The sequence below is a fragment of the Hippocampus comes genome, unplaced genomic scaffold, assembly GCF_001891065.2.
Source record: "Hippocampus comes isolate QL1 unplaced genomic scaffold, H_comes_QL1_v1.1 scaffold39, whole genome shotgun sequence".
Classification (NCBI taxonomy): domain Eukaryota; kingdom Metazoa; phylum Chordata; class Actinopteri; order Syngnathiformes; family Syngnathidae; genus Hippocampus; species Hippocampus comes.
Window position 1 is genome coordinate 5,041,224 of NW_017842054.1, and position 21,716 is coordinate 5,062,939.

The window sequence follows — 21,716 nt, forward strand, 5'->3', positions numbered from 1 at the left end:
TATTTATTTATTTTAAACTTGTGCACATTTCAAATTCTTGACTCTTTATTTTGCTCAAGTACAAGAGTTGAATGATTAATTAATCGAGTATTTTTGACAGAGAATTTGTGACGTACTCCACCTCTGCAAATGACTACAAATCGAGCAAGAAATCAAAGCCACGACTTACATGGAATTGAAAACCGGGTCCACATCCAAATGAATCCAAGCAAAACCCGGCCTAGAAAGTGAAAACATCAGTTTTATTCTCAAAATCTGACAGGGCGGGACAATAAAAAGCAGCAGACTGTTGGAAATCACAAAGCCTGTTTTTCCTCAGTGATGATTACAAATGGTCTAATTTTAAACCCGGCATACTGTCACAACACAAAATATTTCCAATTTACAACCCCAAATGTTGCATTACCATTTATCTGTCGAATAAAACAAGGACAGTTTGACATACACTGTTTATTTTAGCCTCGTCCAGCCAAATGGAGAATTCAAGTGACAGCCATTCCTTCCCCGCTCCATCCTCTTAATTGCACGGTGGACAATTGTGAGGCACTTTGGGGAATTTCGCCGGCAACGTGGCACAGATTAACAGTCCCTGCACGCTTTGTTGCTGCCGTATTTGCATGATAATTAGTGGGTGGCAGCGCGCGCGTGTGTGTGTGTGTGTGTGTGTGTGCGTGTGTGTGTGTGTGTGTGTGTGTTCATTTATTATTTGCTTCACTAATATAGGTACACAGGGAGCGAGTGAGCAAGCCCGTGAGCGAGAAGGGAACACACAACAATGTGCATTAATTAAAGTGATTAAAGCATCCAACTGAACTTTGCCTTGGTTTGTTTTTTCAACTAATGAGCAAAGTGGCAAATGACTGTTTGACTTTTTTAGCAATTAATTGTACCATTTCCATTCATTTATCCCTATTCATCTTCTATTTGCACTCTTAAGCCATCACGTTAATTTGGACTCTTTTTCTATTGATAAACTCGCACCGGTAAGAATGGTGACTTAGAAGCAGGGTTGTAACAGTTTTGGAGTTATCATCATAGTTAATTTCTATTTCGTTTTGACTGCTGTCACACGACAAGATGTCACACTCCAAGTCAGTTACAGACGAGACCCTGCTCAATCTTTGCGTGCTTCCGTCAAGATTCAGTCTATCGACGCATGTCCGTCGGGGAGGTGGAAGAAGCAGGTGTAGTCATGTCAACGGAAGCATAATGTGCATGTGCTTCATTTCTATGTTCCGAAAAGGAGGGGAAAAAAAGTAGAGACCCTTTCCTGGAGAGTGGTTAGAGCACGGTATGGACTGTCTGTTCTCCAAAAAGAACTTGAAGAAACACATTTCACCACGTTTGCTCGCATGAGTTTAAATTCTATGTATACTTTCCAAGATTTACCCTTTTGTTCAAGTCACTTTTTAAATACAATACACCACATTCTGATTGTGTGCGCAGCATCTAGTCTCTCATCATAAGTAGGAGGGCACTGTCTTCCTATTGGTCAATGCCGAAGAACCGATCAAAGGATGACTTAGGGCAGGTCAGACTATGCAGCAAGACGAACAAAAATTCTGACATGCCAAACTTTAGTCTTCGTGTTCATGAAGCATCCCAGACACCTCACGACCAATTATTGAGTATCTCAAATAACACGGGATCTGCGCGTCAAAAGAATCCCCCTCAAAATCTCAAAAAAAAAAAAAAAAAAAAAACTCCTCAAAATCGGCTATGAAACACTGCATTTGTCTGAGACACGTCTGTCAGTTAAGAATACAACTACGTTTGTGGAGTCTGATGTCGGCATTACAGTAGACTAGAGCAGGCTAAAACACGCGTCGATGCGATGGCCATGCTGGCAGTGGTGATGTTCCCATCTAAGGCAACACATGGAAATATGTGGCGGCCATGTTAACAGGGGTGACTGCCCCATTAAAGGAAATGGGAAGTATGGACATTAGGTTAGCATCGCGGTAAGCATGCAGCTCGAAGGAGCGTGTCGTATCTACCGATTCATATCTATGGCTGTGTTTTACTCATAAGCCAGTCATGTGCACGTCTCTCGAAGATGCCATTTTTGGTACAGTACACAGTTGTTTTTTATTGTCAAGTCATAATCTGTGGCATGGAAGTGAACAGAGGTGAAAAAAGGAAGCGCCAACATTGTGGCTAATGAATGCAACCAAATGCGTGACATTATCTTCCCCAAGCACCAACTAGTTTGGATCAACTTTAAAACTTTTTCAACCTTTTTTATGTCTATTTCCTGAGCCGGACTGAGCATTGTTAGGCTAAAAACAATTTTGTACATCTGTATAGGGTATTTTTAGGCTGCAAAAATTTAAGTACTTCAATATAAAGGACAGTCGCTAACGGTTGACCCCTTCCCACTTAGTCTGTTGGATCGAGATGAGCAAGTTGATTTAGTTACACGCTCGGTAAAGGAATGAACAAGCATTGGCAGACCGTTTGCCATCCACAGGACCACCTCTCTTGGACTAAAGTGGAACAGTTTGGGCCACATCTTACAACAGCCCGATTCAATGTGATGAATGCTCGAACCATGGAGGGATGGATTTGAAACCCACTGAGATATGAAAGAGCCGTTTTTAGCTTTCACTTGTTTCAAATGTCATTTTCGTTGCAAGATTCTTAATTGAAGTTTTTCCCCACCTTTCCCAAAGACCTCTCCCTATGGGAAAGGGAGCCGTTGCTCGGAAGGAAAAATATATAAATAAATCAAAGCGACTCGTCATTGTTCCATTCACCTTATTCTCACTGCATTGTCCCATGAAACAAAGGGAAGCATCTCCGTCTGTCTGATCGTAGGCAAGAGTGGCAAAGAGATTTGATTTGAGGGATGAGGATGCTATTTGCCTAGAGAAAGCCCAGGGATGCGAAGCATCATGGCCCTGGCAATGGAGTCGGGCTGTCAGCTGGCATCTAGCGATAATTGCTTCCCATGGCAGGACCCCGCTGGCCCCCATGAATGAGGGCTGGTGCGGCGTCGAGGTGAGAATCCATATTTCAGTCCGGTTGTAATAGTTGTATGAATGTGAGGCTATTTTTGTGAGGGCCGAATTTTGATTGACATCCACTGACCATAGGGATGGAAGAGGAGTGAAGGGGAGTCGTCTCGATAAAGCAGTTACTCGAAAGACGAGGCACAAAATTGAGGGGAAAAGGTAGAGAAGACTGATGATTAACAGAGTTGCTTGACTGGCCAATCACTTCTTGCACTGCATAAATTGTTTCACAGGTGGCCTGACCCGATAAAGCGCAAATGATTAACTGAACAATCATGGGAGCCACTTGTAACGATTGATTGACCAATCGCAAACTGATCATATGACTTGTACTGCATGTAATCACTGACATGTTAACTGACCAGTGAATGACGGACTGACCAATCGCTAAATATTACTGAGCGTTTGATGCACTCGTCATGCAATTCTAAAAACAAATAAATTTCAATCATGATTAGAAAACAAAACATTTAGACACACAACTATTCTAATACTGTATATGAAATAGTATAGATAGCAAGGCTCGAAATAAGCGGTTTTGCAAGTCAGAATTTGCATTTTACACTTTCTAAAAAGACTCTCAAAAGTCGCATCAAAGTGAACGGCGGAGACATTCCCAAAAAAACTTCACTGGGCTTGACCTACATGCGTTAACGTTAAGTCTGTAATCATCGGCTCCATGACCAGCAAAAAAGATTCACCTTTGACAAAACTTGCTCGAATGATGAGGGAAGATGTAGAAGTCATGCTAATAGCTATGCTAACCTCTAACAAACACATAATGGAAAAAGATCGGAATTCAGTGGTTGGTAGATCGAGTACCCTTTTCACAGAAGTCTGCAAAAAATTGCTCCTCAAAATCTGAAATTTGGCCCCTTAAATTAAGTCATTGATTGGCTCTGCAAAGAAAAAAATTATATATTTTGAGGTTGGGATTGGTAGACTAACTAATGATCTGCAACTCTAACTGACCATTCCCTCTGTAACGATTGGCACCAATGAAGCCTGACTTAAATGAGTTAATAAAGATGAAAAAAGACCGGACATAATATTTTCATTAACACTAAACTCTTCTGGGGGCAATGCGTGTATGATGTAGTTTTAGCTCTAGGACATGTATTGATCAGTAATTGACATAAGCTCTTTAATGAGCCCCATCTGAAGGCGTTGCCAGCAGGCGCATGTGCGCCCTGAACCCGCTCCACTTCCCCTTTAGACACCCTGAGCAAGTCAAGCATTGCGTAGAAATGCATGGAAATCAAAATCAATAGCCACACATTTGAATACATGTATCTTAGAATTTTCGGACAGTTGATGACCCAGAATTCATTTTGGCTGACAAACATGAGTTTGGGAAATCCTTTTTTTTAATTCGAATGGATTACAATCTCTACGTGCAACTGAAACTCTGATCTGACTCGTATCCGTTTGCCACCCAGGGAAGCCATCACTCACCTGTTCTAAGCTAATTCCACACGGTGTCAAGGCATGGAATTGGATTCCAGGTTGGAGGAGCCGCCCAAGTCCGTCCTTGATGTCTGCCCGCCACAGCGCCTCTCTGGCGTGTCACTTCACCGCCGAGTGAACGTGCTAAAATTCCTCGCGGGCTAAAGTTCCATCGTTGGCTATCTTGGGCGTTGGGGCAAATCCCAAATGACATCCTCTTTTTGACCCCCCTTGCTGCAAAGAGAGATGAAGAGTGCTATTCAGGGAATAGAATGTCAGAGGAGATTGTGCTTGTGTGACAGCATTGTCCTATTATGTGGCAAGAGAAGTAGCTTGGAAGTGAACAACCTCAAGGTTGGTGTTTCTGTGATAAAATCTGTGGCTGCTGATGCATGTTTTTGGATGGTCAAAGATGCAAAATTAATCCTCTAAATTTGCCCCCCCCTCTCATATGGACTTCCATAAACCGGCTTGATGCATAGCGGTGAGGCATTCTAATTGTTCGGTTCAGCCCGAACCGGATAATGTTTTTGGATTCCAAAAATGCAGGCTCAAACAAAAAGGGACGATAAAAGTATTTATTCCAGAAAATCGCACCAACAAAGTATAAACTGAAATCGCTGGTCATAAAGAGCCAGGAAACACAATGCATGAAACAAAAAGCACGTTCAAAAGCAAGGTTCAATAGAAAACTGAGAATACACAAACGAATGGAAAAGAATTGAATCACAAAAATACAATGATCTATGAACAAAACGAAAGCGACTATGAATAGTGCCAAGAGGTCTAGAAAATAACACTTGAAGCACAACAGAGAGCAAGGTCAATAATCCGACAATGACGAGGCAGCTCGGCAGTCCTTAAATACGCCACAAGTCTTGATTGGAAATGAGGCACACGTGCGCCTGCTGGAGGGGAACGCCCTTCACTCCAGCAGGCGATGAACACAAAATCAAAACAGACAGAATGTGGCCCGTCACTCTCCAACCTCTCTTCACCCTTTTGACACTCTCCTGGGAGATGCAACTGACCAATAACTGGCATTTTGTGCACTGATTAACAGCAAGACTAACCATTGAAGCCTGAATGATGGTCCCGAGCACTCACTGGAGCTCTCTGCAAAGATTCTCTTTTCGAGTAACCAGTGACAGCGGAGCAATGTAACGGACCAATTACAGGTGTTGCCTGCAATGACTGACATGTAGATGGACGTCTGAAGCGTGAGGAATGTAAATGACTAGAGGTGCAACGATTAATCAATTAATTAGCATTTATCAACTGTTGAATTATTCAATAATTAATTTTGATAATCGAGTAATCACTTAGGAACCTTTTTTAATATTGCCCTGACATATCAGTTTCTTAACAGTAAATATTCTCCAATTTCTGTTGTCTTCGATTCAAGCAAACTGATTTACTGAAAATAATGATCAACATTTTTGCATATTTTCAGACATGTTATGGAGCAAATCAGTAACCGACTCTAAATTAGTCTTATTTTTCTCCACTATCAATTTGAAATGAAGGCCTGTTATTTAATATAGGGAGGGTGAACATGTTTTTTAACCACCGACGAATCACTGGCGCTGTGTGTCGTGACTGATTTAAAGGCTGACCAATGAAGTCAGAGTCATCCTTAAGCCTGCAGACTGTTTAGCCTTGAGGCATTGTAATTGACAGCCCTCTCTACTTATGACCTCACAATATTGCGCTTGGGCGGCCTGTCACTCTTGCTCCTGCCGCCTCAGTGCCAAGCGGGGGGTGCGCCTGGGAGAGAGGGCTGTGAAGGGGTAGACCTTCACAGCGGGCCCAGTTTGGTGCAGGCGGCCTGACAGGGCTCCTCTTGTAAACAAACTGCAACAACTAGCATTGTGGGATAACACTGAACTGCAAATGAGATGAGGTAGTCGCACCTTGCATGCATACAAGGACCTTCATATAAACATGGCAGGTGCATATATGCCGTCTCGTACACGCACAAATGCACAAACAAAGGTTCCTTGGCAGAATCTTAAGTACCTTATGCAAACTGTATGTTTGCCGAGGGAGGCACAGTGCGCTGATGATGAGTGGCTCATTATGGCAACAGCAGCGGCAGTGCACACTGGGTATCGCATAATCAAAGCCTGGGGGTACGTATTAATTATCCTTTTGAATAGTGATGAAATTTTAAAAAGCTTTCTCCTTAAGGCTCACATCACAGCGAGATGAAACAAAGCGCAGCACAGCTTGCGCGCCCGGGCCCACATGTGTTTTTACATCTGTTCAGGATATTTCAATTTGATGCTCCACGAGCTGAGCGCGGAGATTAAAGGATAATAACGTGTCATCCAAGCGTGCCGCCATTGCTTTTCCACGGCGAGTAGAGGCAGCTTTCAGGAGGAGCGAACAGCCGTCACAGGCAACGTCGACGCATGCATCCCCTGCATGTCTGCAGTCAAGGGGGCACTGTCGCACCCTCCATCCCACCATTCCCTCTGAGGGAGTACTCGACTTGTATTGTGATTTGCTCGGAAGAAATATTTGGGCGGATTTTTCTTCTTTTCATGCCTCCACTTTTCGTCGTCAATCATGAACATGTTTCGATATTGTTTCGCTGAAATGTAACGGAGAGGACAATCTGCAGTTTGCTCGAATACCGGTGGCGAGGGTGGAGGCTCCAGTGGTGACACTCATTGGACACTCACCGACAGCTGTATCAACAAATAATGTGTTTCCAATAATAGTAATGTGTTGCAACGCAGCTTTTGACAATATCAAAAAGGTACTCACTGAACGATGGGGAATTGGGGGTGAAATGAGTACTTCAGTATTTCAAGGACAACAAATGTGCTTACGTCACCTCCACAAAAGTGGAGGAAGACTTTTGACCGGTTTGATTGGAGGAGTGGGGATTGTTTCGCTGAAATGTAACGGAGAGGATAATCTGCAGTTTGCTCGAATACCGATGGCGAGGGTGGAGGCTCCAGTGGTGACACTCACCGACAGCTGTATCAACAAATAATGTGTTTCCAATAATAGTAATGTGTTGCAACGCAGCTTTTGGCAATATCAAAAAGGTACTCATTGAACGATGTGGAATTGGGGGTGAAATCAGTACTTCAGTATTTCAAGTACAACAAATGCGCTTACGTCGCCTCCACAAAAGTGAAGGAAGACTTTTGACCGGTTTGATTGGAGGAGTGGGAAAACTTTGATGACATCAGAGGAAATGAAAGACAAGAATGTGGGAACATATCAGACTGATCAACAGGCCACATGACTGCAGGTCCGGCAACTTGGCGCCCACATCAGAGTAAGGAGAAAAAAAAATTCTAGCTTTGATTGATTACGGCATTCTTCTGCTGTTATTTTCTCTTGTGCATTCATAACTGCTCTTTAACGACCAAAAAACGTAGTTCATCTGAATCACTTGATTATTCAACAGAATTTTCAGCAGGGGACTTGAAGACTAAAGTATTCAATAGCTACAGACCTACGTGGAGTAAATCGTATGATCAATAAAGAGCGATCATGTCACGGACCAGCTCCTGGTGCGACATGTAATTGATTGACATGGAGACTAACCAATGAAACATTGCTGAATCCAAGGTGCTTTTAAAATCACTGACATGTGTCAGTGAAGTTACCAACCAATCGCCGGTACCGTATGTAACAACTGAAACGTGAGACGACTATCCGATAACTGATCACTGGTGCTCTGAGTCAATATTGACATGTAGAGTGGCGAATGAAACCTGAGTGATGTCAGTCGCGATCTGACATGATTGTCATGTTGACCGAACGTTAAAGTCTAAGTGACGATTCTGGCCTATTATGGAGCATTGTTTCCATAGAATACAAGAACAAATATGAAAATGACTTTTGATCATGGAACGCAAGTACTTTTTTATTTTGGCATGATGTTGACATGTTTGAGGTAAGGAATTCAAAGGTCATGACGGTAGGTAGGTACCTGTTCCTTTTCAGCAGCCTGAGATTCACAATTGTCACTTCCCACCTTATTTATGTGACGGGAAGGGGAGCGAGGGAGGAAGTACTCACCTATTTAATTTGATTAGAGATCAGACGGAGGGAAGGAGTCACGTCTCCTCGCCTCCGCCGCTTCCCTCTCTCTCTGCGCGGCGCACCCTGACACCTGATGGTATAAAGAGACGTCACTGCCACGCACCGCCGTAATGCCTGTAATTACTCTGAACTCGGGGAAATAAATAAATTTGCTGTTCTCTTTGTGAGCGCCTGACAGGTTTCCCAGCATCCTGCACTGGAGGAAATTGTGGCTTGCGTGCACGTGGGCGTATGGGTTTTTGTTGCGGTGTGTCTTTTGTGCATGCGTTTGTGTTTACATGCTGCGAGGCGCTTGTAAAAGAGACGATCAGACAGGGAGGAAATGTTGACAGCTACAGTGGAGTTTGTTTTTGCCTTCGCTTCTTGACGGTGATCATGTGATGGCAAACATGAGGCTGTTTGTAAATAATAAGTTGAGAGTTTTCAAGCATAGTTGCCGGTGCCAATGCTGATGTCACTCGTGTTGGTGACGATTGGCTGTGACCCTCTTAGGTAAAGTATCATATGCTCATGTGGACTGACCACCGAAAAGTGAGGGCTATAATGTACAAATAACAGGGCTGCTGACAAACATGGCCACTCAAGACGTATGCAATGGTGCAATCATGAGTTGAGTGTGTCAAATTTTGTCAATTTCATTTATATAGCACAATTTCACAACAAAAGTAATCAAGCGGTTGGGTTAAGATGGAGAGAGAGAGAGTAGGGACAAGGAGGAACAGGATAGAGTGGTTAACGACCCGGGGAGGGACAAGAGAGCAATGAGCACAACAACCATGTCAAGTGTCGAAAATGACTGACAAACACAGGGTGTCCACAAAGCCTGGGTACAGAGGAGATTTCACATTCACCAGACCTGTCTCCCCTTGTGCTAAGAGAAAGTGTACTCTATGTAGATCACAGATGTCTGGCTCGTCGTCACACGGGTCCCATCCCAGTCTCCAATCTCCGCTTAGCAGGAATTGAATACAAACCTATTTTTACCTTTTTCAGTCTAAGGCAGGAGTCTCCAAGTCTGGTCCTCGGGAGCCCCTATCCAGCCTATTTTATAGTGTTCCCCTGCTCCAACATACCCGATTCAAACGATCAGTTCATCTGCAAGCCTGTTAACGATCCCTCATTTGAATCAAGTGTGTTGGAGCTGGTGTCGCTGATGGTGTAGTGGTACACTCGCCTGACTCGTGAGCGGGCAGCGTGGGATCAGTTCCCACTCAGTGACAGTGTGGATGTGGGTGTGAATGGTTATTCGTCTCTATATGCGCCCTGTGACGATCTGGCGACCCGTTCGGGGTGTAGCGCGCCCCAAGTGAGCAGGGATAGGCTGCCGCGACCCTGTTCAGGAAAAGCAGTGTTGAAAATGGATGGATGGATGTATTGGAGCTGGGGAAACATCTAAAACAGGCCACATAGGGCCTTCCGAGAATTCGCCTTTGAGACTTGGAGGTCTACAGGAAGCCCAAATCCGAAGCATCTTCATGTCCATGCACAGTTGGCTCCGCAAAAGAGCATCCACAGCAAATGTTCGTGCGGAAAGACGGGAGTGGCCAAACATTAGCTCTCGATGGCGTTAATACGGTTTTTAAAATATTAATAATGGGCGGCCCGGTGATCCAGTGTTTAGCGCATTGGCCTCACAGTGCAGAGGTAACGTGTTCGATTCCAGCCCCGGCCTTCCTGTGTGGAGTTTGCATTTTCTCCCCCCGTGCCTGCGTGGGTTTTCTCCGGGTGCTCCGGTTTCCTCCCACATTCCAAAAACATGCATGGCAGGTTAATGGAACACTCAAAATCGTCCCTAGGTGTGAGTGTGGATGGTTGTTCGTCTCTGTGTGCCCTGCGATTGGCTGACAACCGGTTCAGGGTGTCCCCCGCCTACTGCCCGAAGATGGCTGGGATAGGCTCCAGCACGCCCCGCCACCCTTGTGAGGATAAAGCGGATCAGAAACTGGAAATGGAAATATTAATCATGGGTTCAAGGCAGACATTTTTGTGTCAAACAATTTTTGTGGGTCAACTTTGCAGGATAGGCTGACTTTCTTTTCTAGCCCTACATGTCAATCATAATATGTAACTGGCCTGTTACTCAAGGTCCATTTCTCAGTCTCCATGTTAAATGTTCCACAAAGCACCAACTTACTCTCTACAAAAAGTCACCTGAGATCGACTCCAGCTTACCCATCACCCATGTTCCCTCGAAGATGCACATGTGAATAATTGCTCACTGTTCTCACCCTCTCAGCACAAACACATTACATTTCTACATGGATTCCTTCATTTCCACTCCAGTTTAATCTACAAACAGGACATCACACTTCTCTTGCAGTGTCAGGAGTGTGACCGAGGGTGCACACACAGTTGTTCTACTCGAATTTGAAGCATACATAGACACACATACACTCACGACTGGTGACACTGCAGGTGACACGCAGACTACACTGTTCAGGAAGTCCAAACATGGGCATAGTTTACCAGCCTCTTAAATGAGGCTCTTTCACACGTTTCAGAAGTCAGGTGAATAGAAATTTTAGTGTTATATTAAATGACATGCTTTTCTTTATTTATGAGTGGACAATACGGAACCATATTTATACAGATTCTATTGTGACTTAATTATGTTTAAAATGACCCGGGTAATGAAATAAAAGTAACAAACTAGGTGCTATTTTATTCATGCCACAAATCTCGATTCAATCAAATGTGGCATATTGACATAATAATACTGGTTTGTCCGCCGTGTGCATGTCTGATGTTGCTCATCGCGGTCCAAGGGATGCTCGGGGACTTCATGTGAATGGTCAGATGCACTGAAAATTAAAAGGAACACTGTCCGTGACCCAAATTTGCAAATTTCCCCAGTGTGGGACACATAAAGGTTAACTTATCTTAAATGTGGACAGAGTGTAGAGATCTTACTCTTCATCGGTCAGTCTATATGGCAATCATTACATTTCGTAGATGTTGGTCCATTACATCGATCACACTCTGTACTGTAATTCTACATCCATCTGTCCATTTTCTATGCACTGAAACCTATCCCAGCTGACTTGGAGTGAATGCAGGGCACACCCTGGATTAGTTGCCTGCCGTTTACAGTCACTTTCACAACTACGGACAATTTGGTCTCAAATGAACCTAACATGGAATGTGAGAGGAAGGAGAGGTAGCGCACTCTTCGACAGCTTTCCCAAAATGAGCTTTGCGGCTCAGAGCAAACATGAGTTTTTCCATTGAAGGTATTTGTTTCCATTTGGCGGCTATTTGGCAAAGATGAAGCTGGATAAATATGTGATTCGCTCATGCTCGTGTCGGGAAAAGCGCCGCGCTCTCTCCTCCTCCTCATCTTCTTTGAGTCTAAATAATTGAACAGAGCGAAGAAAAGGCCTCTGCAGGGTTCATTTTGAGTTTTCAGCCGCTCGCGACAACTCAACGCCCGTGTCGGGAACTCACTGGAGATGATGTGAGAGCAGGTGCACTGAGCACAGGATTCGCCTCTTGCTCCTGCAGCACACTGGCAAAGAATTGACATATTTAAAATAAACCGAGAGCGGAGGAAGGAAAACAACTTACATCTTACGCTTAACGCCAGGAGCTTCGGGGAAAGTGACATTGCATCGGATTCCTAGCGCGGAATGCTACGTCTGGAGCTTCGTACGCGAGATGGAGGCTTTGCACGCGTGACTGGAGGCCTTTATGATAATGAACGCTCTTCCCCTACTAACACGCCTCAATAAATAAATCATGGCAACTCCGCCAACGTTGCTCTTTTGTAAGTAGTCGCTCTGCTTTCGAGTTCGGAAACACTTAAGAAAAACAATCCACCTGAGACCGCCACGGCAGCCTTTCTTCATAATCTATAATTAACAAGGGAAAGTGTAAAGATGTAATTGCTACGCTGTTGATTATCTTGATTACCGTTTTTAAATAGTTTTTAAAGATACATGACTAGCAGCCATATTTAGACGACCTAACGTATTCCTCAGGCAGCTGTTTGCCCTGCTCACAAATGTATAGTAGTAGAGTTGTGTTATACCGGGAGAGGGAGAGGCCGAGGAAATTATTTTACTGGAAACAAAGTAAAAAAAAAAAAAAAAAAAAAACACTTCAAAAGAAAAAACAAGTGCAGGCCAAGACCAAGTAATCGGCACCTTCATCACATACCCACGCATTGAGTATGTCTGAATTGTCTTGAACAAGATTCACTCCCAAATTACAGACACAAAAAGAATTTTGACGTGCAATACTGTTTTCACTGTGCAATACTGTTTTCACTGTGCAATACTGTTTTCACTGTGTCCTTACTGTGCAATACTGCTCGATGTGCAATACTGTTTTGTTGCTGGAACCACTACCTATGTTTTTCCTTTGCTCTGACTGTCTCTATGATAAGCCGCTCTCGCACAACTCTAATTGCCCCACGGGGATAAATAAAGTTTTCTGAATCTGAATCTGAAAAAAACATTTTTTTTTCAAATCCTGTATCTCTACCTTAATCTAGATTTGTAGTAAAATATTCGAAAACAAATATTTGTGTGTCATAATGTACACTAATAAAGCAGTAAAATATCCTTGGCAGAGGAATGTGCAAAAAAGACATAGAAAAACATTAAACTGATACGAATAATGATTAATAATAGCAGAATGGTGATGGTAGAAATATGTCCAATGAAAAGCATGAAACTTCAAATATTGTGATTTTAGATTTTTTTTCATATTCCATTGTCGTTACAATTTAAAAAAAAAACGTTTGGATGTGTGCACTTTTCACCTGACAGAAACCGATTTTGATTGTTTTTTTTTCTTTTTTTTACTTGATCCATTAAAAAATACATTCTCTTTGTTTTTGAAATATAAATCAAAATTAGGAGTGAAATGCATTTCATTGGACAATTTGTTCTGGATTGTTCTTGTGTTTGTTTGGGGAAAAATGTGTTTTTAAAAACGTATTCAGACATTCTGTTTTTCAATTTTGAAATATATCTTTTTGGTTTTTCCCTGAAATACACTCCGCAAAAATGTATTTGAGCTTGATTTAGATTAAAAAAAGAACAAAAAATACGTATTTTTTTACACTGGCTATAAAATCGTGATGCACAGTATTCAGCATATCATTATTATGCAGACATTATTTCGAGTCATTCAAAGGGTATGATCACAGTGTTTTACATCGGTAATAAACATGCTAAAATAAATCCTCCATGTGAAGTGCATTGAAAAGGCGCTTTAAACCAGCAGTCATACTGCCACCCATTGGTCAATTATCACACTACAACAAATTTGTCCTGCCACTGGAGCAGCAGCTCTGGGTAATCCTGTAGGGTCATCTTGAACTACAATGATAAAGACACCGTTGAATGTTTTACACTCTCAACGTTTCAATCATCAGTGAATACTTTGGATATAGTATTTGTCGTGCAAGACATTAGATTGAGTCGGTGTATATTTTTGTGGTTGTGCAAATCTGTCTCTGATCAAAACGGGCGGGGGAGAAATCACTCAGACGCAAATTGTTGAGATCAATTAAAATGTTCCGTCATCAAAGCAGATTGACAGGTGAAGTCGTTTGATATGTAGCATCAAGTGAGCAAACAACACAAACTGTATTGGTGTGAGAATCCGTTTTTGATTATACATCAACAATTCATTGTTTGCCGTGATCTTGTTTTGTTTTTTTTGTTTTGCTTTAACAACCAAAAACGACACACATCTTTTCATCAGAATGAGACGTCAATCTCTGCCTATCCCTCCCTAGTCGTGTTCATGCCAGGTGGCTACATTTTAGCATCACTATCATCAGGTCAAAGTTTAAGTTGTGAAAGAGAAATCGGCACAGTCCAATAAAAAGCATGTACAGTATCTCCAAAGTTTGAGTTTGTTAATGTGTGCTTGCCTGTGGCTGTGCATTAAAACTCATTCACTGCCAATGACATGTCTATTAAATACACAGACATTCAATCCCAGATTCTTGTTCTCTGCAAATATGACTTTACCCTGTTGTTGTGCTTTGATGTAGGGTGTGTAAATTATTGTGCTCCAGTTTCCATTTTGCTGCACCGCTCCATTTTCTTGCTCCTCTTACATGAAAACGGTCTCCTAAGCGTCCCTGAGAAATAAAGTCTCTGTTGACATGAGCTTAACCTGTTGCTGTGATTTCACTCTGGATGCTGCCATATGTAGCCTACACCACAGTCTCGACTGTGCCAAAGCACTCCATTTTATTGGTGCCCTTACTCACCTCTCTGATCAAACGTGTCTCCATATGCCAAGAATTGAAAACATGAGACTCCTGTTCCCCTCCATTGGTTGTTCATGTGCCACATTCCCATTGACGTGCTCAATGTAGGGTCTTTTTTTGCATTTACCAGCAGTAATATTTTAACATGGAAAGCCAGGTATGTAGGGCGAAGGTAATCAAAAGCGGCAATCCCTTCTGCAGGCAACTGGTAAAGTATCGGTGGCAGGCCAGCATACACACAGTAAAATAAGTGGCAAACAATAAAAGCCATGGCAGAGGCAATAGAACACGGCCTGTTCTATAATCACCAGGTTCGAAACACATAGCCACGTCTTTAATTCTGACGTTTATGGGGAAATGTGGTCTTGTTTCTGTCATGATTGACTTTAACGTTCATTTCCTGCAGTCTGACCAAAACTACTACTTTATACACAATACCTTCACCTAACCTTGGCCTAAACTTCATATGAAGAGGCTGGTAGCCACAATGTGACAACATAGAAAGATTGATGGTCCCACAATGGAAGGCACACGTGCGTGCACACACACTGACCCACTGGACAAGAAACCACCATGCTAAAATGACAGAGCTCTACCACACACCGAAAGTGTCATTAATAACACTACGGGTACCATTTCAGGCCCAGCGCAAGTCTAGTGCAAACTGCAGTCTAACTGTGCACGTAGGTAATTTTTTTTTTTCCAACTGTTATTTTCATAGACTGGTGCAGTATGAAATGGGTGTTTGCGCCATTGTGGGAGTGATCACTGCAGACTTGCTTCCCGGTCAATTAAAGCAGCTCCTCTCATACCTTTTATTGAATTTCGGCGCAGGAGAGGTGCTTGGTCTAACTGGCAGAAGCATAACAGACACGCTCCAATGGGGTCCATGCAGGAACTAGCAAAGTGTGTTTCTAAGGAATTGCAAGATGTCCACTTGCAGATGATGCAAAGTGGAAACATACAAGTACAGGGATAACATGCAAACTCCACGCAGGAAAGGCTTGCATCAAAACTTCAGCCCAGAACCTCCAAAGTGTGAGGCAGTTGTTCCGACCAGTGGTTCACCATGCTGCCCCACAGGCCAATTACTGGGATTAAAAATAAATAAAATTAGCCACTCACACGCACTATTTTTTGGTTAGCTATGTGCGGCAGAAGCCTCTGCTGTCTTGGGATAAACTGTGTCCACCCACTATTCGTGGGTGATAAGGACTGACCATCCCTAAAAAAAGGATTAAGGATGTCGGATGTCTTGAAGAAGCCACACGTGATAACAAAGTACTTATTTTGTCTAAACTCTTAGACTCATTTCATCACCGTTCCTTGGCACCTATTTTCCACAAGATGATGACAAAGCACTGATTTTGCCCAAGTTAAGCGCCTCAAATTTCTCCAATGTAGTTCTTTGCACCAAACAAATACTTTTGTTTGCTGAATTTGTGAGTCTCTCAGCCAAGAATGGAGGGTAGCTTCCAAAGAAAAATCTCCAAATAAATGTAGACACAAAATCGTAATTAGACATACAGTACAACTCATGCCTGAGTCAAACTAAACCACCTGGAAAGGCACCAAGGGCGACAGGGATCAGGTCAGCAAGGGAAGGCAAAGCCCAGGGAGAAAGAAGTCAAGACAAGTCTTTGAATCCGGCGGAATTCCTCTCCTCCTCCGCGACTCCTCTGGGGAAGCGTCGGGAGCGAGCCGAAAGGAAGACGGGGGCCTGTCAGGAACAAAGCTCCAAATTCACATGATATGTTTAGCTAAAAGGCTGAAAGGAGAAATGAATCAAAGCGTAGCGGGATCAAAGCCAGCCAACAATAAAGTCAAGGCGGTTGCCATGGGAGCAGCAGGGGATGCATATCATTTATATGTCAGATGCTAGTAGCAGCGCTAGTTTGATTGTTGTCGCAAGCCGCAGCCAGGCGCGGGTTAAGAGGAAAGGTCAGCGTCGCGCTGCGAGAGGAGCGTCGCCGCCATGTTTGCAACAGCCGTCGCGTCTGATGTGACGTCTCGGAGTTGAGACGAACACACGACGAGACGCTACACATGTGTCAACCCCTTAAATATCTTAGCGACGCAAACTGTCGCCGGGCTAAACATTTGTTTTGCATTTCGCAAAAGGGGAAAAGTCATAATTACTTTTGGAGTGTGATATCAAACGGCTAACGTTTATTTCCGTTTCATATGGCGACGCCATCGACACGGAGGATGGCGACGCACATACAAAAATTAGCTATGTGCACTTTCATAAATCTGTCACATGCACACGTCGTTTCGCGCACGCTCGCACACATTGAGATCTATATGCCAATGCTTGTCAATCTTTATTGAACCAAGGTACATCTTTTACATTTGAAAAATTCTCACGCCCTGCCACCAAACACAAAGTTTGCAAAACAGTGGATACAAAAGTTATTTATGTGTCTGCTTCTATCAACTCGGAGATCTTTTCATTGTTCTGCCTGTCACTAAAGGTCGCTGGCAGACAGCGATGAACAAAGATTTGGAGTATATGAATGTTTCTCAGACCAGTTAATTTAAACTGGATAATTTCCCGCACCTCACCTGATGATCTCAGAGTTTAAAAAAAAAAAGGCAGTTTAGATGGATCTTTTTACACATCCATTTCTATCTATGGGAGCATTTGGGGGTTGGGGTGTTGGTGAGACCTCACATTTGCGCGATGGATATGCTTTGAAAAAAAGCATATATTTTTGATTTGTAGGTACCGGTACTTGATTTAAATATACAAACACTGCATAGAGAATGTTGATTTGTATACATGCCAATGCACAGCTTTGTGCATACGCATGTTAACATTAATGGGCCTTTGTAGATTGTTTTTTTTTCAAATTTGCAAATCTGTGTGTTTTGTCTTTGTACAAATATATTCGATATTTGCAGAGCGTTGTGCTCATTTAGAAATTGCTTTTATGAAACTGAGCAAACTTACAAATGTTCAGTCTCATCTCCACACCATTGGACACATTTACAAATGTAAAGTAAGTGTGGTTGATATTCGTATAATTTACAAATGGAACACGTTCATAGAACTATGATTTTCAAACTTTGAAAATATTCCAAATGTCATTTGTCACCATGTCGTTATCGAGTACACCTTGACATAAATGTACACATTTATTTGTTCATGTCTATTTCAATTTATAGATCTATATGCACATTGTCACATCCATAATTAATCAAAATTTGCAAATACAAGTAAAATATATATAGACAAAAGAAATCCAGCCACAATTGGACATGCTACTTTGTGTCCTAACCCCTGACAATAAAATGCTTCATCAATCCCCAAATCCAGTTGACTGACATGACAGCAAGCGTGGTTTTGTACATGGAGAGGTTCAAGTTAGCATGTGCACGTGGATGTGTGGGAGTGTGCTGAATTGTCTTGTCGACTGCTCTTTTACGCTGCACCCAGGAGAAATCCCAAAAATAACAACAAAGAATCGTTGGCAGGTCGGATCAAAGTCCCGTCTGCAACCACTTGACGCCTCCTACGTCACACAACTGGAGGAGCAGCTCTGTCCCATCTATGACCGCCGCAATCTATACTCGCAGGGCTTAATATCCAATGCATTGTTTATCTCTTTGCTTTGCATACAGACTTGAAACAAAGGACAAACCCATCCTCACTCATCCTAAAACAATAGAGGAAAAGAAGAAATATAGCAACCCGCTCATTCTCATTAGAGCCCTTCCATGTACGCAAGCTAATGTCAAGCCAAGCAAACAGCGAAGAGCAGAGAAGGGCTGCATTGTTATTTCTGAGCGCTCCATGCCTTGAGGTTATTTTTCCCCCCCTCTTTGTCTTGAAACAAATCAATGTAGCACAACTCGCTTTGAACAATTTACACATTTGCTGATATGAGATGTGGGCCAAACACTTGGAAAAACAACCATTTTGAAACAGGTGTCAAAAAAAAAAAAAAAAAAAAGAAAAAAAAAGAAAAACGTTATATTGTACACACCATTTTTGGAGTGTGTGGCTGCAGCCAAGGTCACATTTGTTACCGGGACTGAATTAGTTCCAGAATTGGCCTTGAATTTGTTTGTCATGACCTGTAGCCACTTGGATGATTTTGGTTAACCAATGTTGCCTCCTAGTGGACACATCTACATTGCAGAATTGGAGGATATTTTATGTCCCACCCATCAAATTTTAAATAATGCACAAAGAAAATACTTAAACATGCAGATTCTAAGTAAATTTGATTGTCCTGAAATCAAATCCCCCTCCCAAAAAAATTAAGAGAAAATAATGCTTGAATATAGTTTTGACAATACAGTACCAAATAACTCCAGAAAAAAAGTACCCCCTAAAATCTCTAGTGCAATCAACTCATAACCAAATTGAATCTCAAAACAGATAAAATGACATTTTTACGTTATTTGTTTCATTGCTATGAATATAATATTTTAAATAATAATTACTATGGCGGGCGGCACGGTAGTCGACTGGTTGGCACGTCGGCTTCACAGTGCAGAGGTGTAGGATTCGATTCTGGCGCCGGCCTTTCTGTGTGAAGTTTGCATGTTCTGCCTGTGCCTGCGTGGGTTTTCTCCGGGTACTCCAGTTTCCTCCCACATTCCAAAAACATGCATGGCAGGCTGATTGAACACTCTAAATTGTCCCTAGGTGCAAGTGTGAGTGCGGCTGGTTGTTCGTCTATGTGTGCCCTGCGATTGGCTGGCAACCAATTGAGGGTGTACGCCGTCTAATGCCCGATGACTGCTCCGGCACGCCAACGACCCTTGTGAGGATAAACGGATTAGAAAATTGATTTATTTACGGTTTAAACGGTTCATGGTAAAAGGGTGCTAGAGCCTATCCCTGATCAATCACAGCTGACAAACAACAGATAAAGAAGTCAAACTCACATTAAGGACAACCGTCTTCAAATTGTTTAACATGATTTTGGATTATGGAGGGAAGATGGAGTGCCGCAAACACAGTTAAACACAAGAAGGCCGGCCGATTCGAATCCACCAATTTGAGAAACGGCAGGCTAGAATTAGTGTGTTAACCACTAGTCACTATGCTGCTGTAACTGGGACAGTAAACTATATACTGTACTGTAATTCTGTTACCCAATAGTGTCCCCTGCTGGTCACTCACGTGAAATTTCATTTCATATGCAGCGACTAAAATGTTGGCCAATGTTGCCCCCTATGGTTCAGACGAGGAATCACATTTACTGAAGCACGCCCAACAATTGTCTCACTTCTCTCAAACGTACGTTTGGAACCGCAAGTATTATAACAGCTTTTGTTGAGTGTTACTTAAGTACAGCGTGGATGTTTTTACTGGCCGTCGCTCAAGCGGCAAACACAAACACTCAAAACAGTCAGGTCGGGGAACATCTGGGAGCGTTTTTGGTACAATTGCAATGGACCAACGGCAAAAGGCCTCAAGTGAGTGGCTGTGATATCAAAGCACTAAACAGAGGAATGGTGATGACTTGCAGGTGCCGCTTGTCAGTCACTTGGACAAAACAACCGAGGCCTTATCCAACAGAGTGACACATACAGTATGGCCCACATTGAACGTCGCCGGATCACTTCGCACAAGATTACTGCGGATGTTTGAGCTATTTATCTAAATAACTCCAGGCCTTTTTGTGTTAACTGTAATTGACTTGAATGGTTTTCATTAGGGAGCCTTGGATGTACTTTACATTACATGCTTGTACACAAATATGGAGACCTTCAAGGTTGAGTAAGGGTGACAACTGGCCGGTTCTCCTGCCACGGAAGCATAACATCAGTGTTTTAAATTGTATAGTGTAATGATTCATAAACCACTTACAGTTGTGCAGCTGGCGTGGGTTCGATTCTTTCACAGCGCCTTGTTTAGTGATCATTTGTGAGTGGCTGTCACCAATCCAGGGTGGAGTCAGCAACTGTCACGAAAACAGCCAAAATTAACATGAGCATGAAAAAGGAAGACCGGGTCAAACTGTGGCCATCACAAAGCATGCACAGTGTTCTGGCAAAGTATTCATGACCCTTGAACTTTTTCACTTTTGCCATTTCCAAACAACCTATTTCTTTTCCGGATTTTTAGTTGGTCTCTAACAGCTTTGCACATCTAGCCACTGAAAAATTTTGTCCATCTTTTGCAAAATAGCTCAAGCAAAGTCATCTAAAACATGCAGGATACCTGCCTTCGAGGACCGGGTTTTGAGGCGTAATACAAGTCACTCTCACTTACTGTTGATAGTTATTGTCTTGCTGGAAGATAAATCCATCCAACCTGTTTCAAGTGTTTTGGCCAACAGGTTTTCTGCCAAGATTGCTCTGTATGTATTGTATAGTTTCATTTAGCTGCTTTTCAACTCTGACCAGCTTTCTTGTCATTGCTGAAGAAAATGATGATGCCACCCACCACCATGTTTCACAGTGGGAATGCTGTGTTGAGGGTGAACGGCAGTGTTATCTCTGTCACACATAGCGCTTCACAGTTAGGCCCCTAAAAATTCAACACAGGTCTCATTTGACCAAAGCGCTTCTTTCCATAAGGTGTGTGGTATCTCCTACATGGCTTGTGACAACCTCCCAACGCCTTTCTTTCAACTACGGGCACTGTCCTGTGAACATACTCTCCCACCTGAGCTGTGGATTTCTGCAGCGCCTCCAGAGTGAACATGCCGTCTGTCTCTGATCAGTACTCTCTTCGCTTGCTCTCAGTTTTGGAAACCAGCCATGGCTTGGTAGGTTTGTGGTTGTGCGGTATATTTTCCAGTTTTTGGATGATAGATTAAATGGCGCCTCCTGACATTTTCAAAGCTTGGGCTTTAAAAAAATATAGAGATATAAACTAAACCTGTTTGAAAGCTCTTCATAATTTTATCTTTGACATGTCTGGCGAGGTCGTGTGTCTTTCATGATACTGTTGATCACTGGTGTTTTCTAACAAACCACTAAGGTGTCACAGAACA

The 21,716-nt window shown here is 42.7% G+C and overlaps 1 long non-coding RNA gene across 1 annotated transcript; it reads right to left on the reverse strand.

The window, feature by feature from the left end:
* Nucleotides 1-168: 168 nt before the first annotated feature.
* On the reverse strand, nt 169-21,682 carry LOC109510009 (uncharacterized). Its single transcript, XR_002167035.1, has 4 exons — nt 21,386-21,682; nt 20,585-20,678; nt 4,470-4,694; nt 169-220 (listed from the first exon to the last, which is right to left on the reverse strand). It is a non-coding gene; the product is annotated as an uncharacterized LOC109510009 (long non-coding RNA).
* Between the last annotated feature and the right edge of the window lie 34 nt (nt 21,683-21,716).